Source organism: Erinaceus europaeus, chromosome 17, assembly GCF_950295315.1.
Source record: "Erinaceus europaeus chromosome 17, mEriEur2.1, whole genome shotgun sequence".
In the NCBI taxonomy this organism is placed as follows: domain Eukaryota; kingdom Metazoa; phylum Chordata; class Mammalia; order Eulipotyphla; family Erinaceidae; genus Erinaceus; species Erinaceus europaeus.
In genome coordinates, this window is record NC_080178.1 from 78,106,544 (window position 1) to 78,121,888 (window position 15,345).

At 45.6% G+C, this 15,345-nt stretch overlaps 1 long non-coding RNA gene across 1 annotated transcript; it reads right to left on the bottom strand.

The window, feature by feature from the left end:
• Positions 1 to 311: 311 nt before the first annotated feature.
• LOC132533686 (uncharacterized) lies at positions 312 to 15,120 on the bottom strand. Its single transcript, XR_009545535.1, has 3 exons — positions 14,863 to 15,120; positions 2,973 to 3,453; positions 312 to 491 (listed from the first exon to the last, which is right to left on the bottom strand). It is a non-coding gene; the product is annotated as an uncharacterized LOC132533686 (long non-coding RNA).
• Positions 15,121 to 15,345: the final 225 nt, after the last annotated feature.

The window sequence follows — 15,345 nt, forward strand, 5'->3', positions numbered from 1 at the left end:
TCCTTGTGAGAACACAAGAGAGGACGACTCTCTTCTTCCCATACAGGCTTAGGACACCCCCAGCCCTAGACAGCTGCCCCCCACCCCACTCCATCTCTCTCCTGCTGGTCCAGAACATATAGGAATATGGGTCATGGACTGCCACCTCCTTGTCCACCTCCTTGTCCATGATCTTGTGACTTGGCGGCAATTTGCTTCCATCCTGAGCATCATTCTTCTCCTCCTCCTGACATGAAGTTAGTCTACCCCAGAGCACTTCTTTCCCCGGTGACACTGCCTTAAATACCAAGCTCCCCTGTACTCACCTAGCTCTTCTTAGGGCTGGAGCCTGATGCCTCTCTTGGCTTTAGCCATCACCTCCATTGCTGCTATTTTTTCTTTCTTTATTTTATTTTTATAAGAGGAGAGCGCTTGATCGAGCAATTAAAGGCAGGAAAAGTTACAGCCTTGTTGTGTAACCACGAATCACTTATGACTGATTTCTAGAACACCTTTAAAAAAAATTCAGAACATTTCATTAGTGTAGAATAATGCTTTCTTAGTTCAGTGTTTCTTATCTTAACTCCCTAGTGGCTGGTAAACTCTGACCTACCTAAGGTATCTGCTGTTCCTTTTGTTTAGCAATGCATATGATTAATTTTCTGCCGAGGGCATGAAGACACAGTCAATGCCTGGCAAAACATTAATTATAGAGTTCGTGATGTGTTTTGGTTTTCTTTCATATCTGAACTTTGATAGTCATCAGATATGAGTGCATTGTGATTAAGAGTAAAATAAGGTTCCGTGCAAGTCTAAGGTATCGTTCACTATTATGTTCTGATATACACCTTTATTATTTTTCATTTGTGATTAATGGTGGTTTACATGATTATTAAGAGTACAGGGTGTAACTCCACATGGCCCCACCACCAAAGCTCTGTGCCCCCATTCTCCTAGCAATAGCCACCAGAGTTCTCACAAAGTCTTAGAAACGGGTTGCTTGCTTCTGTTTTTGTGTGTTGTTTTTGTTTGTTTGTCTTTTGGTTTGGGTTTTTTTTTTTTTTTTTTTTTTGCCTCCAAGGTTATCACTGGGGCTCGGTGCCCGCACTAAAAATCCAATGTTCCTGGCGGCCATTTTTTACCATTGTTATTGCTGTTGTTGTTGTTAGATAGGACAGAAATTGAGAGAGGAAGGGAAGACAGAGAGGGAGGGAGAGAAAGACAGACACCTGCAGACCTGCTTCACCGCCTGTGAAGCGACTCCCCTGCAGGTGGGGAGCCGGGGACTCGAACCGGGATCCTTACGCTCGCTGGTCCTTGTGCTTCGCATTCTGTGTGCTTAACCCGCTGCTCTACCACCTGACCCCCTTTGTGTTGTTAAGTTCACAGACCACTGCTTTTTATTTCCCATGTCCTGGGTACCACCCATTCCTGAGAAGCTATGTCTATGCAAACAAAGTCACATTCCAAAAGAGAGAACATCTTTTTCAGGCCCAAGTTTACCCATGGGGTTGTTACCCTGCCTTGCCCATTTTTGGAACTCAAAATTTGTTTCTAAAATTCAGTAGCTCCTAGTTCTCTATTCAGAAATTTATATTTTGACCATGATAGAAGACTGAAAACAAGACTCAAAATGTCACAAAAAAACATGCTTCTAAGAATGCCCAGGCCCTTGTTCTTTTAGAATCGTACCCAAAACACTTTGGCTTCATCTTGAAACAACCTCCCAGTAAATTCTGAGGTGACTAGGGGTGGGGAAGGATGCTCAAAACTCAGTTTTCATGTTCACTCCCTTCTCTGGACAAGCCTGGGTCTCAGAATCTGGGTGTACATTTTGAGGGTCTGTCAGTGTAATTCTGTGTCCTACTGTGAAGGCTACCTTGGACCAGGTTTGCAGTTTCTACAGTACAGAAGCATCACCTAGTGACTGTGAGTAGACACCTATGCCTGGACCCCAGTTCTTGGATTTGAACTCATGTTCTTGTATGGTTTGACATTATGACTAATTTTCTTTTTTTGAAATATATTTTTTAAATTATCTTTATTTATTTATTGGATAGAGACAGCCAGAAATTGAGAAGAAAGGGGAAGATAGAGAGGGAGAGAGATCTGCAGCCCTGCTTCACTACTCACAAAGCTTTCCCCTTGGGGGTGCAGACTGGGGTCTCGAACCCGGGTCCTTGTGCATTGTAATATGCGTACCACCGGGTGTGTCACCATGTGACCCCACATCAAGACTAACTTTCTGAGCCTCCATTTTTACATAGTAGAAATGGAAAAATAAAACAGTACCTTACTTGTGGTTTTTTTTATTTTTTTATTTTTATTTTTTACCAGAGCACTGCTCAGCTCTGGTTTATGATGGTGCAAGGGGTTAAACCTGGGACTTTGGAGCCTCAGGCATGAGAGTCTCTTTGCATAACCATTATGCTATCTACCCCCTACTCCTGGGTTTCATTAGATTTGGTGTAGAGTAAGTAACTGCTCAGTATCTGTTAGTTACTATTTTGCTTACTGCTGCTCCAAGCTGGGCTGCCAGACTTCATAATATGTTAGCACCTTTCTTCTCCTGAATTCTCAGGGGAGACCACACCCCCTCCCTAGGCTAGGGGCTGTTCCAGTTGACAGTAAACAGCCAAGGCCCCACTTCCTGACCTACATACATACTGACTCCTCCTCTCTAAGGCTGAAGCGTGTCTTTCTCATCCCCTCCCACCCCCCACCTCACTGCTCAACTGTAGACCCCTGACTGTTATGGTCAGAACGGCCCAGCTTGAACTTGGTAACTGCTTGCCACCATATTCCTTCTCTTACTCTTGGGGCTGATTAAGTTTCTTGGATTTGGAGCTCTGAGTCTCTGCATCAAGAGTGTTGCTCCAGCCCTCGCACCATCAGAGTTCAAAAGAATCCCAGGGCTCCCAGGGGTGGGGTTAATCTTGAGAAAATTAAGAGGAGCACTTTCCTCAAGTGCAAAGTCAGGAAGGAAGATTTACCTGGTCACCCTACTGTGAGGATTAAATGAGGTCACACATGTCTGACGCCTTGTTGTGGGGTAAGCCTCAGAGATCATCCAAGACCCGTTCAGTCAAACTGGAGTCTTGTTATTAAGCCGGCTGGTGACTACACTCAACAGCTGAAAGCACCGCCCAGAGTGCAGTCCCGAGTTCCGCGTGGCACAGCCGTGTATGGGTTAGGTGCAGAAAGCCAGCTAGGTTCCAGCAGCCCAGCACGCAGTGGCTGAGGTGGTCTGTGAGTGCAGTCAGGGCAACCCGTTATGGAAACAATCAACGATCAACCATTCATCAATAATTTCAGAACACTAAGATCTACTTCTTGTTGGCAAGGAAAGCAGTTGCACAGGTTCAGCTTCAGGTCAAGATGGAGTCAGTTATGCTAAGGAAGTGAGGATCCGGTCACACTAGGACCACACCTGACACTCAGTAGGCAGCCAGTGACCAACAGCTATAAAAGGATCTGAAACAACGGATGAAAAAGACATTTGTTTGTTTCTCATTGTTTACTTTTGTGTTCACACATTTCTCAGTAACAATTTATTTTATTTTATTTTTTCCTCCCAGATCCCTGCTCAGCTCTGGCTGATGGTGGGGGGGGGGGGTGGATTGAACCTGGGACTTTGGAGCCTCAGGCATGAAAGTCTCTTTGCATAACCATTCTGCTGTCTCCCCCTGCCCTGCATTTACATATTTAATGATTGCTCCCTTAAAATCTGTAGTGATGGCCCCCTTGTCCAGCTCTCACTATCCCCAGCTAGTCTTTGGGCTCCGAGATGAATTCTGAAGGGCACTGCGGTGAAGAGAGAATCTGAACTCTTAGGAACCTGTGCAGGGCACACCAGAGACACCAAGTTGCCCAGATCTCCCTCCTGCCTAAAAGCTCCAGGCAGGAGTGATTCCAGGGGAAAGGAGGGGGAGAGGGAGTATGGAAGGACCTTGGAGATGAAAATGGAATGGCCAGCAATGGCCCCTCTGCGAACAGGGCAGAGGTGAAAACAGAGGTGCTTCTGTGCCAGGGCAAAGTGGACATGGACACACACCAAGGCCAGGCTGCTCCTCCGGCCCTCTGGGTTCCACACTTTCAAAACTCCCGTGGGCTGGGCTGCTCCATTTTGACACTATCTGCTCAGCACTTAGCCAGGATTTCTTCAGCCCGGGAGGCTTCCCAAGGCTCTAATTACACTTCCCACCAGAAACACTTTTCACAGATGGGGGTGGTGATAAGAGCAATTAGCCTTGGCCTTTGGGTCAAAGTTGCCTCCATCCAATCTGTCCCCCTCAACCCAGAAGAAGACAGATAGAAGGGATTTGTCAAGTCATTAAGCCCGGGGCCAAGAAACATACAAAGCAGCTTCCTTGAATTGCCTTCCACTCGTTTCAAGTCACTCAACTATTACCGTAGTGAGAGGCAAGAAAGGACCTGCATGGACTAGGAACTTGAACAGGAAGATTCAAGTTCAAGGTCTGGCTGTGTCTCAGCCTTCTCATGTGACAGACTAAACTGAGCTGAGCACCCATCAACCCTCAACGATGGGACCATTCCACTCTACATGACTGTTAATACCTGCTCCACGGACATTTTATTATTATTATTATTATTATCATTGGTGATTTAATATCAATTTACAAAATGACAAGATAACAGGGGTGCAACGCCACATCGCTCCCACCACCAGGGTTCTGGATCCCAACTCCACTATAAGCTACAGCAGTTCTCCCAAAGTTGCAGACATGAGTCAATTATTATTTCTACAACTCTCTGTCTATATTTGTATAGATTTGATTTTTTTTTTTTGTTTTGTTTATTTTGTCCCATCTTCTCTTCCTTCCCAAGTCACACCTACTCCTATGACTACACCTAAATGTCCCTCCCTTTTTCCTCTTCTCTCTCCGAGTCCAGATGGAGCTGGAGTTCAGAGCCCTCTGGTCATCTTTCCCCTATTGTTTCTCCCCCACCAGGAATATGGATCAAAATTCTCTTTGGGTTGCAGAAGCTGGGAGTTGTGGCTTCTGTAATTGCTTCTGTTTTCTGTATGTAAATTGAACTTCGGCTTATATTCTCTTACCTTTGAGAAGTCCATCGTGGATTCTCTTTGCGCCTCTCCTTAGAGTATGCGCGTACCTTTCATTCATGTCTTTGACGAGAGGATTCGGCCAAAGTTTTTGCACCAGCAGGGAGAATTATATTTAAATGTCTTTTTTTTTTTATGCCACCAAATCCAACTCCCTAGAAAGGTGGGCTAAGAGGAAACAGTGCTACCCCACCCCGTGTCCTCTGTGATTATTTGCTGTGTGTGTTATTTCTATGGAGCTACATAAGGGATGGGGCGTCATCTGAGTCTTTGCGACAGTCATAGTGGGCGTCTGTCACACTGGGCACCACTGAGTTCAAATGGCACTGCCCAGACGACCACCATCTAAATCACTGTGACTTAACAATTGCTCCCACCCCTTTACCGGAAGAGGGGACTAGTAGGTTACAGTTGACAGTAAAGTACAATAGTTGACCCATGTGTAACGTTTCTCAGTTTTCCGCATAACACTCTAAACTCCCCCCCCCCCCCGTCCTCTTCCACCACCTTGTTCCAGGATCTGAACACTCCCCCCACACTCCCAGAGTCCTTTGCTTTGGTGCAATACACCAACTCCAGTCCAAGTTCTGCTTTGTGTTTTCCCTTCTGTTCTGATTTCTCAGTTTCTGCCTCTGAGTGGGATCATCTTGTATCCATCCTTTGAGACCCACTTAGTGTCTTACTGAAATGTTGCTGGTTTTATACTTCCTGTTTATTATTCTCCTGTCTTTCCTGGTTTTCCCCTTTGCTTTCTCCAGTCTCATATTCTAGTTCATCTGCCTCTGCTGCTGCTGCTGTTGTTGTTGCTTTCCTACTCTGACTCGGTCATCTTAAACACCCTCAAGATCAAAGATATTTCTTTTTAAAAAAATAATTATTATTTTCATTTTTTATCTTTATTGATGTATTGCATACAGACAGCCAGAAATTGAGAGGAAAGAGGCATAGATAGATAGAGAGACAGAGAGATACAGAGAGACACCTGCTGTCCTGCTTCACCACTCGTGAAGCTTTCCCCCTGCAGGTGGGGACTGGGGGGCTCGAACCTGGGTCCTTGAGCACTGAGATGTGTGCACTTAACCAGGTGCGGCACCGCATGCCCCCCCAAAGGTGTTTCTGACCCCTGACAAGAAGCTCAACATCATTGCCTAAGAGGGTCTCAGATGTTCTGCCATCTGACTTCTCCTGGCTGGACTGAAAGTCCTAAGTCCAGCCTCAAGCCTCTTACAGGCTGAGTCTCCTTGGCAACGGCTGTGGTCGGCACACACACATATGTTCCTTCCTTTCTAGTCCATCTCCTGTGCTTACCGGCCTGCTTACAGGTGCTGCATCTGACCCTGTTCTGCCGTTGTTGACGTTCCTGTGGAGCAGGTCAGATGCCAGGAGTCAGCATCCTGCCTTCCTCCTAGGAGCAGTTCTCGTCTAATGATTGATGGGAGCCGGTGGCTGAAGAGCCCCTTTCCCTCCCTCCTTTGGTAAGAGAACTCCGTGCTCCCAGAAATACTCACAGGCAGGGAGTCTAGTCTCCACACTCTTGTGACAGCCTACCCTCCCCTTGGAAAGTACTTGTCTAGACCCCTAGTCCTCGGTATGCTGTCTCACGGCAAGCTACTAGGAAATCCCCAAAGTTTCTGAGCCAGAAATGAAAATATTGTGGCGAGACCAACAGACTCATTCAGGGCTAAGCTCAGAGAGGAGACGCTGCTGCCCAAATTTGTCCAGTCACGGAACTACTGTGCTTCAGAGCTCTTAACAGTTGCTATCCTCACCTGCCAATCACCCCATCAAAAACATGTCAGGGTTGTAGTTCTTCTTTTGTAACAGACTTTAAAAATCTTCCTGGAGGGGTCCAGGCAGTAGCGCAGGGGGTTAAGCGCATGTGGCACAAAGCATAAGGACCGGCATAAGGATCCCGGTTTGAGCCTCCGACTCCCCACCTGCAAGGAAGTCACTTCATGGGTGGTGGAGCAGGTCTGCTGGTGTCTGTCTTTCTCTCCCCCTCTCTGGCTTCCCCTCCTCTCTAAATTTCCCTCTGTCCTATCCAACAACAATGACAATAACAACAACAACAATGATAAACAGCAAGGGCAATAAAATTGAGAAAATGGCCACCAGGAGCAGTAGATTCGTAGTACAGGCATTGAGCCCTAGTGGCAAAAAAAAAAAAAAAAAAAAAAAGAGAAAAAAAAACCTCTTGGATTTAGTCAGAAAAAGAAAGATACATGCCACAATTTCTCAGTATCAGGCTGTGTACAGGTAAGGCATCTTCAAGAAAACAAACCTAGGAGTCGGGCTGTAGTGCAGCAGGTTAAGCGCAGGTGGCGCAAAGCACAAGGACCGTCATAAGGATCCTGGTTCGAGCCTCCAGCTCCCCACCTGCAGGGGAGTCGCTTCACAGGCGGTGAAGCAGGTCTGCAGGTGTCTGTCTTTCTCTCCCCCTCTCTGGCTTCCCCGCCTCTCTCCATTTCTCTCTGTCCTAATCCAACAATGACGACATCAGTAGCAACAACAATAACTACATCAATAAAAAACAAGAGCAACAAAAGGGAAAATAAATAAAATATAAAAAAAATTTTTTAAAAAAGAAAGAAAACAAACCCAGAAACAGACACTAGCAGAAGGTAAAGAGAATGCACTCATCTCCCTTTGATCCTTCCTCCCCTGGTTTCTCCATACCCCACACCACTGATACCCGAGCCCAGGCTCTGTCCGTGAGCAGAGACTTTCTCGTTCAGGGTTCCAGGTGTGAGCAGACCTGGATATGCCACCCGCCTCCCGTCTCCAGCCCTGCCGGTGGCCCTCAGGAGCAGCTCTGAGCACACCCTGAAGTGGTAACCATTGTCTCCGGCTGTTTGGAAGGATGTCAGCCAGGTGATTCAGTGATGAAAGAATCTATTCTTGGGAAATAAGTCCCAAAGTCAAACCTAGACACTTTCCCCCTGTTTCATGATGGGAAACTTATCTCTCTGTCAGCTGTGTCAAAAGTGACTCACTGTTACTTAATACTGCCCAAAGTGACTAAAGGACTTCAGGTAGAGGCCTGCTATAAGCAGGTGAAGGTGCCTGCTATAAGCAGTGACATGCCGGCCCCTTCCTGCCTCTGAGGAAGCGTAGGGGGCTGTTCTTTTTTTAAGTGATTTAATAACGATGAATAAGATTGTGTGATAATGGGTACAATTCCACACAGAGCTCCCACCACCAGAGTTCCATGTCCCACTCCCTCCATTAGAAGCTTCCCCATCCTTTTTTTCCCCCTTTTGTTGCCCTTGTTTATCAGCATCATTGTTATTATTGTTGTTGTTGGATAGGGCAGAGAGAAATGGAGTGAGGAGGGGAAGCCAGAGAGGGGGAGAGAAAGACAGACACCAGCAGACCTGCTTCACTGCTTGTGAAGCAACCCGCCCCCTGCAGATGGGGAGCTGGGGGCTCAAACTGGGATCCTTATGCTGGTCCTTGCATTTTGCGCCTAGTGCTCTTAACCCGCTGTGCCACCTCCCGGCTTTACCCCTCTGGGAGAATGGACCAAAATTCTTTATGGGGTGCAGAAGGTGGGAGGTCTAGGTAATGTACAAGGGCATTGGCAGGTGGATCCACACTCCCAGCTTGTTTCTGTCTTTCCCTAGAGGAACAGGGCTCTGGGGAGGTGGGGTTCCCGGACACATTGGTGAGGTTGTCTATAGGGGCTGTTCTTTTACTCAGTGCCTAAAGGTCAAGCAGAAGCTCCACATGGGTCTTGAGATGCTGTCTAACTGGGGTGTAGGTGACCTGAGAGAGCTTATTGCTACCGCAAAACCACAGCCTGTGAGAGTCACCCTGGCTGACCGACTGTGCAGTAACCCTCGGGGTACAGACAGGGTGAAGGCAAGGCAGAGGTATCCCTGTCACCAGTCTGCTTTGGACAACGCCCCGGGGATCAGGTGGTGTCTGTTACCCTTGTGTGCACCTGTGCACACAGGTGAGCGGGGGAGGGAGCTTTGCCATGACTACCATTTCCTCTTTCAGAGTGAGCCCAGGGGTTGCCGTGGGTGGGCTCTGTAGAGCAGGGCTCCCAGTGTCCTCAGCATGGGCTGGGTCACAGCATCTCTGTCCTGAGCTCAGCAACTGGAGAGATGTTTTGCCTGCATATTTTGCCAACATTCTTGGGTTTTTGTTTTTTTTTCCTGCTGGGGAGAAAGATCTGTCTGTATGTCTCCATTGAGGGCAATTATAGTTTAGCACCTTGCCGAGCATGCTGGGTGATCTCATCTCAGAGAAGAGCCCATGAAGCCCTGTCTCGCTTGGAGCAAAAGTGAGAAAGGTACCTCCCTTCTCTTGTCTCATCTAGACATTCTCTGCTTTCTGTGGCATCACCCCATGCAGATGAGAAGCCTGCCTTTGTGTTTTGTTTCCTCTTGAGAACACCTATAAAACTCACCAAGGATGATATTTAAAAACTACCTCACTTTTGGAGAAAGGTTTTCTTTTGAGAGAGGAAGAAACAAAATACATGCCAGCTACCCTGCCTTTCAAATTAAAAAACAGGTAGCCTAAAACTTTGATTTATTTAGTAAGTGTCAGATTTGACCCTGTAGCCCCCACCCTTCTGCTCCCTCCGTAGTGTCCATGGCTGAGGGGGTCTGTCGCTTATACCTTGTGTCATGTGTGACCTGACTTTAAACCTCTTTTGGTTTTCACATCTGTGAACTGACAGTGACAGTAGCAGCTACCCTGATTCCAACACTGAGTTGTGGAGTTTTTGGTGTGTGTGTGTGTGTGTGTGTTTATGTTTGAGAGGAGACAAAGAACACAAAACAAAGACACATAATGAGCCATGAAATGAGACAGGAACAGGAATCATGACTGTTTCTTTTACTCTGATGGTCATTACTCTGTCTCTCTGTCTCTCTCTCTCTTTCTCTCTCTCAACCTTCATGAACAGATCTCTCTCCCTAACTATCACCTGCTCTTCTCAGTTCCTAGTTTCTCCCTCATTCTCTTTCCATCTGTAGACTCAATCATCACACACAACATACTGCATCCCAAACATCTCCAGCCCCGCATTCACTCTGGGGCTATGAGGCCATCTTGCAAGCTGTGTGCCTCAGGGGTGCTCAGCACGCCCACACGGTGTGGCCAGAATGCCTCAGTGCTTTCCATGAGAGCCTCTTCTACAGGGACGGAGATGGCATTGTTTCTATGGAGAGACAGACTGGCTTTCTTGCTGCATACTTCTGCACTCCTGTTCACCCAGCCATAAATTAGAAAGTAGAGCCTCACTGAGAAATAGGACGAGGCTTACAGGGATGGAATATTAAATGGCATTGCACAGGGAGTGAGGCTAAGAGGGTCTGAGAGCTTCTGAAGATACAGTACAAGTTTACAGAGTACGGGGGGCTAGCAGACAAACAGAAGAGAGGTTAAGGGCATAGACTATGGGTTTGTTCAAACCCTCACTTCACTACTTACTAGCTACGTTGCTTAGGGAAAGTGACTTGAGATCTATTTCTGCATAATGGCCTGTTGTGAGTTCACATAGATACAGTTAATAGTATTTAGATACAGTTAATAGTATTTAGATACAGCTAATAGTATTTAGATACAGCTAATAGTATTTAGATACAGTTAATAGTATTTAGATACAGTTAATAGTACTTAGATACTTTCCTCATATTTGGGAGCTACTCTCTGTCTTAATCCAGCTTTCTAGTCCTGTTCTCAACTCTGACACCATCTTCCCAGACAAGACTTTTGTCCACCTGCATGTTAGCTATCAGGCTCAGGCAAAAACTACTAGAGGCAAGAGCCCCTTGGAACATACCTAAAATAAACTTCTTAATTTCCCTTGTCTGGGAGCCCTGGAGTGAGCCACACTTGCTAGCTGCAAAGACACCCAGGCAGTGACATCACCAGGTGAACCAGACATGCTTGTGCGGACAAGGGGATGATGTGATGGGAGGGCGGAAAGTGCCTCGAGGCCCCCGTTTCTCCTGCCCAGGTGACTCAGGCACATGGCATCATAGGTCACTCCTGCCTCTGGGCCAAGCAGGCACGGGAGGAGTGAGGCCCTGTGGGGAGAAAGGGAGGTGGGTCTAGAGTGACCAGTGAGACGTGAGGGGCTAGTGGCAGTGAGGGGAGATGAGAGCAGGATTTTAAGACTGATCTGGCTCATGGGATATAAGACTAAGCACAAGACTAGGTAGGGAATAAGGACAGCAGAAGGAGGATACAGACACTGTAATCATGCCACAGGTGGTAACAGTGGGACAGGAACAGAAGGGCCATGTAGGTCCAGCCTTCAAGATGGAATTGGGCTTTGATGGCTGAGTAGACGTTGACTGTGGGGAAGACTGGAGAGTCTTGGGTATCCTGGTCTCCAGAGTAACAGGTAGAGAAGTGCTTTTTAATTTTTTATTAGTGATTTAATAATGACTAACAAGATTGTAAGATAACAGGGGTACAGTTCCATACGATTCCCACCACCAGAGTTCCATGTCCCATCCCCTCCACTGGAAACGTCGCTATTCTTTATCCCTCTGGGAATATGGACTAAGATTCTTTTTTTTTTTTTTTTGCCTCCAGGATTATCGATGGGGCTTGGTGCCTACACTACAAATCCACTGCTCCTGGCAGCCTTTTTTTTTTTTTTCATTTTTTTGATAGGACAGAGAGAAATTGAGGAGGGGGAGAGGTAGAAAGGGAGAGAGAAAGATAGAAACCTGTAGACTTGCTTCACTATTTATAGAGCAACTCTCCTGCAAGTGGGGAGCCAGGGGCTTGAACCAGGATCCTGGCGAAGGTCCTTGTGCTTGGTACTGTGTGAGCTTAACATGGTGTACCACCACCACCCAGCCTCCAACCAACATTCTTTATGGGGCGCAGAAGGTGGGAGTTCTGGCTTTTGTAATTGCTTCTCCACTGGACATGGATGTTGGCAGGTAGATCCACACCCCCAGCCTGTTTCTATCATTTCCTCAACTGGACAGTCCTTTGGGCCAGGGACGAAACCATCTCTACTCAGTCCTTCCCTAGAGCTGTGGGCTGACGTGTAGATTCATAGCTTTACTTCCTTGAGACACGTGTCAGCTGACTGCCTCATCTATAAAGGAGGAGCCTGATAACTGATGAAGAAGCTACGTGTTATACGCACCTCTCTGAGCAATGCTGGCAGGCACTAAGTTTCCAATTCAGAGAGGCACTGTGACTGTCACTATCTCTATCACAAACCCTTCCTCTCCTTACCTCTAATGTTTTTTTTTTAAATTTTTGTATTATCTTTATTTATTTACTGGATATAGACAGCCAGAAATCAAGAGGGAAGGGGATAATAGAAGGGAGAGAGACAGAGAGACACCTGCAGCCCTGCTTCACCACCTGTGAAGCCTTCCCCCTGCAGATGGGGACTAGGGGCTTGAACCTGGGTCCTTATGCATTGTAACCTGTGTGCTCAACCAGGTGCGCCACCTTCCGAGTTCTGCCTCTGATACTTGTAACACTTCCCATTGCTTTGCTGTCAATGACTCACCTGACATATAGTCCTTCCCTGTATACGCCAGAGAATTGAATGGGCTCTGAACAAACCTTCCCAGGTTGAAGGTGGAGTCAGCCTCCCTATTTTTCTCTTCTAGTCTACTATCAAAAAAGGAAGTAAGGAGTCGGGCAGTAGTGCAGTGGGTTAAGCACAGGTGGTGCAAAGCACAAGGACCAGTGTAAGGATCCTTGTGCCAAGGGCTTTGTTAGCCATAAAGACAATAACTCTGCGTTATTATCGTTATACATTTTTCCACTCAGGAAGTTTTCTCTGCCTGATCTGTGTGTTGTTGAGCCAGGATCTGGGCAAAATACACTTCGTGCAGCAGGCTCTGATGATATTGATTGATCGACTCTGAGTTACTAGTTTGCTTAAAAATAAACAGCAACGCTGCAATATATTCACATATTGTCAAAACTCGCCTATTTAAAGTATATAATTCAATATCTTATAACATAGTAACAGAGTTGTATCATCAACATCTAGTTTCAGAACATCTTTATTCCCATAAAAGAAAGTCCATGCCACTCTCTCTTTCCCTGTCAGCTCTCCTTACTGCACCACACATGGGTACTGCAGGTGTCTCTCTGTCTCTCTCCTCCACACCCTCTGCCCCCTCTCAATTTCTCTCCGACCTGTTAAATAAAGGTTAAAAAAAAAAAAACAGAAAAAGAAAATGTGACTGATAGGAGCAATAGATTCATAGTGCAGGCACCAAGCCCCAGCAATAACCCTGAAGGAAAAAAAAGAAGGGAAACGACCCACACAGCAGAGCACTGCTCAGCTCTGACTTATGGTGGTGCTGGGGACTGAGTCGAGGAACACAGAACCTCAGACACAAAAGTCTTTTTTGCATAACCCAGCCCTATTTTGGAATTTCCAATGATGTGGAAATATTGATTACCCCCCTTTTTTTAAGTGCAAGAAAGATAAGGAAGGAAGGAAGGAAGGAAGGAAGGAAGGAAGGAAGGAAGGAAGGAGAGAAGATAATATTCTAGACCATAACTGGCTGATGCGTTGAGTACTCATTATGTTTGCAACACACTTATTGTTTCCCTGGAGTCTTTGTATATGTTCTGAATTTCATATTATGTTGTTGAAAAGTTTTGCTTATAAAAAGGTTGTGGTAGGGGGTTGGGCAATAGCGCAGCGGGTTAAGTGCACACTGCAAGAAGCACAAGGACTTTTCCCAAAGACACACCTTTGTGTTTTATTGATCTTCTCTGTATATTTGATTTTTTTATTTTTTAATTTCTTTATTGGGGAGTTAATATTTTACACTTGACAGTAAATACAATAGTTTGTACATGCATAAGGGATATTTGGTGTTTTATTTTCACTTCAATCTTTATTATTTCCTTTTTTCCACTTACTTTGGAATTAATTTCTTCCCTGTTCCTATATTGATTTAAGGCCTTTTATTTTTCTGATACAGATATTTTGTATAACAAACTTCTCCTCAAGTATGGTGTTAGTGGAATCTCATGAATTTTGATATGATTTTATTTTGTAATGAGAAATTTTAAAGACTTACTCTAGTACCTTTTCCTTGGAATTTTATTTTTATTTAATTCAAAATGTTCCCTAGTTATCTTTTTACTTTTTAAATAATTTTTAAACCTTTTTTTTTCTCTTAATTTATTTTTTGGATAGATACAGCCAGAAATTGAGAGGAAAGGGGAGAGAGAGAGAGAGAGAGAGAGAGAGAAAGATGCCTGCAGCCCTGCTTCACCACTTGCCAAGCTTTCCCTTTTGTTGCCTTTGTTGCTTTTTATTGTTGCTGTAGTTATTATTGATGTCATCGTTGTTGTTGGATAGGACAGAGAGAAATGGAGAGAGGAGGGGAAGACAGAGATGGTGAGAGAAAGATAGACACCTGCAGACCTGCTTTACCGCCTGTGAAGCAACGCCCCCCCCTGCAGGTGGGGAGCAGGGGCTCGAACCAGGATCCTTAAACCGGTCCTTGTGCTTCGCACCACCTGCGCTTAACCTTAACCTGCTGTACTACCACCCAACTCCCAGGATATAGCCTTTTACAACCTGCTATCGGTGTCTTGGAAACTTTTATTTTGCCATCAAAGTCTAACTTAAGATCACTTCTCTCCTGTATGATATGATATGTGTAGTAATTTTCCTTAAAAATGAACTACAAGTTAGCAGAAAGACCATGTCAGCCTAGATCATCTTAGCAATATAATTCCATTTGGTTAAAAAGAAAAAAAAAAAAAGGCAAACATATCTCTTGGCTTTTCCGAAAACTTAGATGATTTAAAAAGGAGATAACACTTACCCACTGACTTATAGAAGCTCACAGTCCAATGCAGTCATGTCTATGTTAATAACTCGAGCAAGAGTAACTACTCTGTCAATCTAACTGTTGAAAAGTTGAGGCAGCTCCTCTTCCTGCAGCCTGCGGGCTGAAGAAAGGTAGGGTGGGGCTTGCAAAGGGCACACAACCCAGTAGATTCCTCCTAAGTGGGAAATTTCAAAAGGCTGATAAATGGAAAGTCATAAATTTATCTGTGATGTTTATCTTCAGAGATTTGGAGCAGAAGCTTGAAAGACATGAGTACAAATGTGATCAGAGTTTCAAACAGGCCAGGGTTTTAAAGTCTGAAAGTCCTATCAATGTTCTTGCCAGCAGGTAGCCGCAGGGCTAAGGATCAAGCGGTTCATTGAGCTACAGGTGATAAGATGGGAAACGTGGGTGTTTGACTTTTAGGGGAAGACAGCCTCGGGGTGAAATCCCAACTTTGTCACCTGTTTTTTGTTT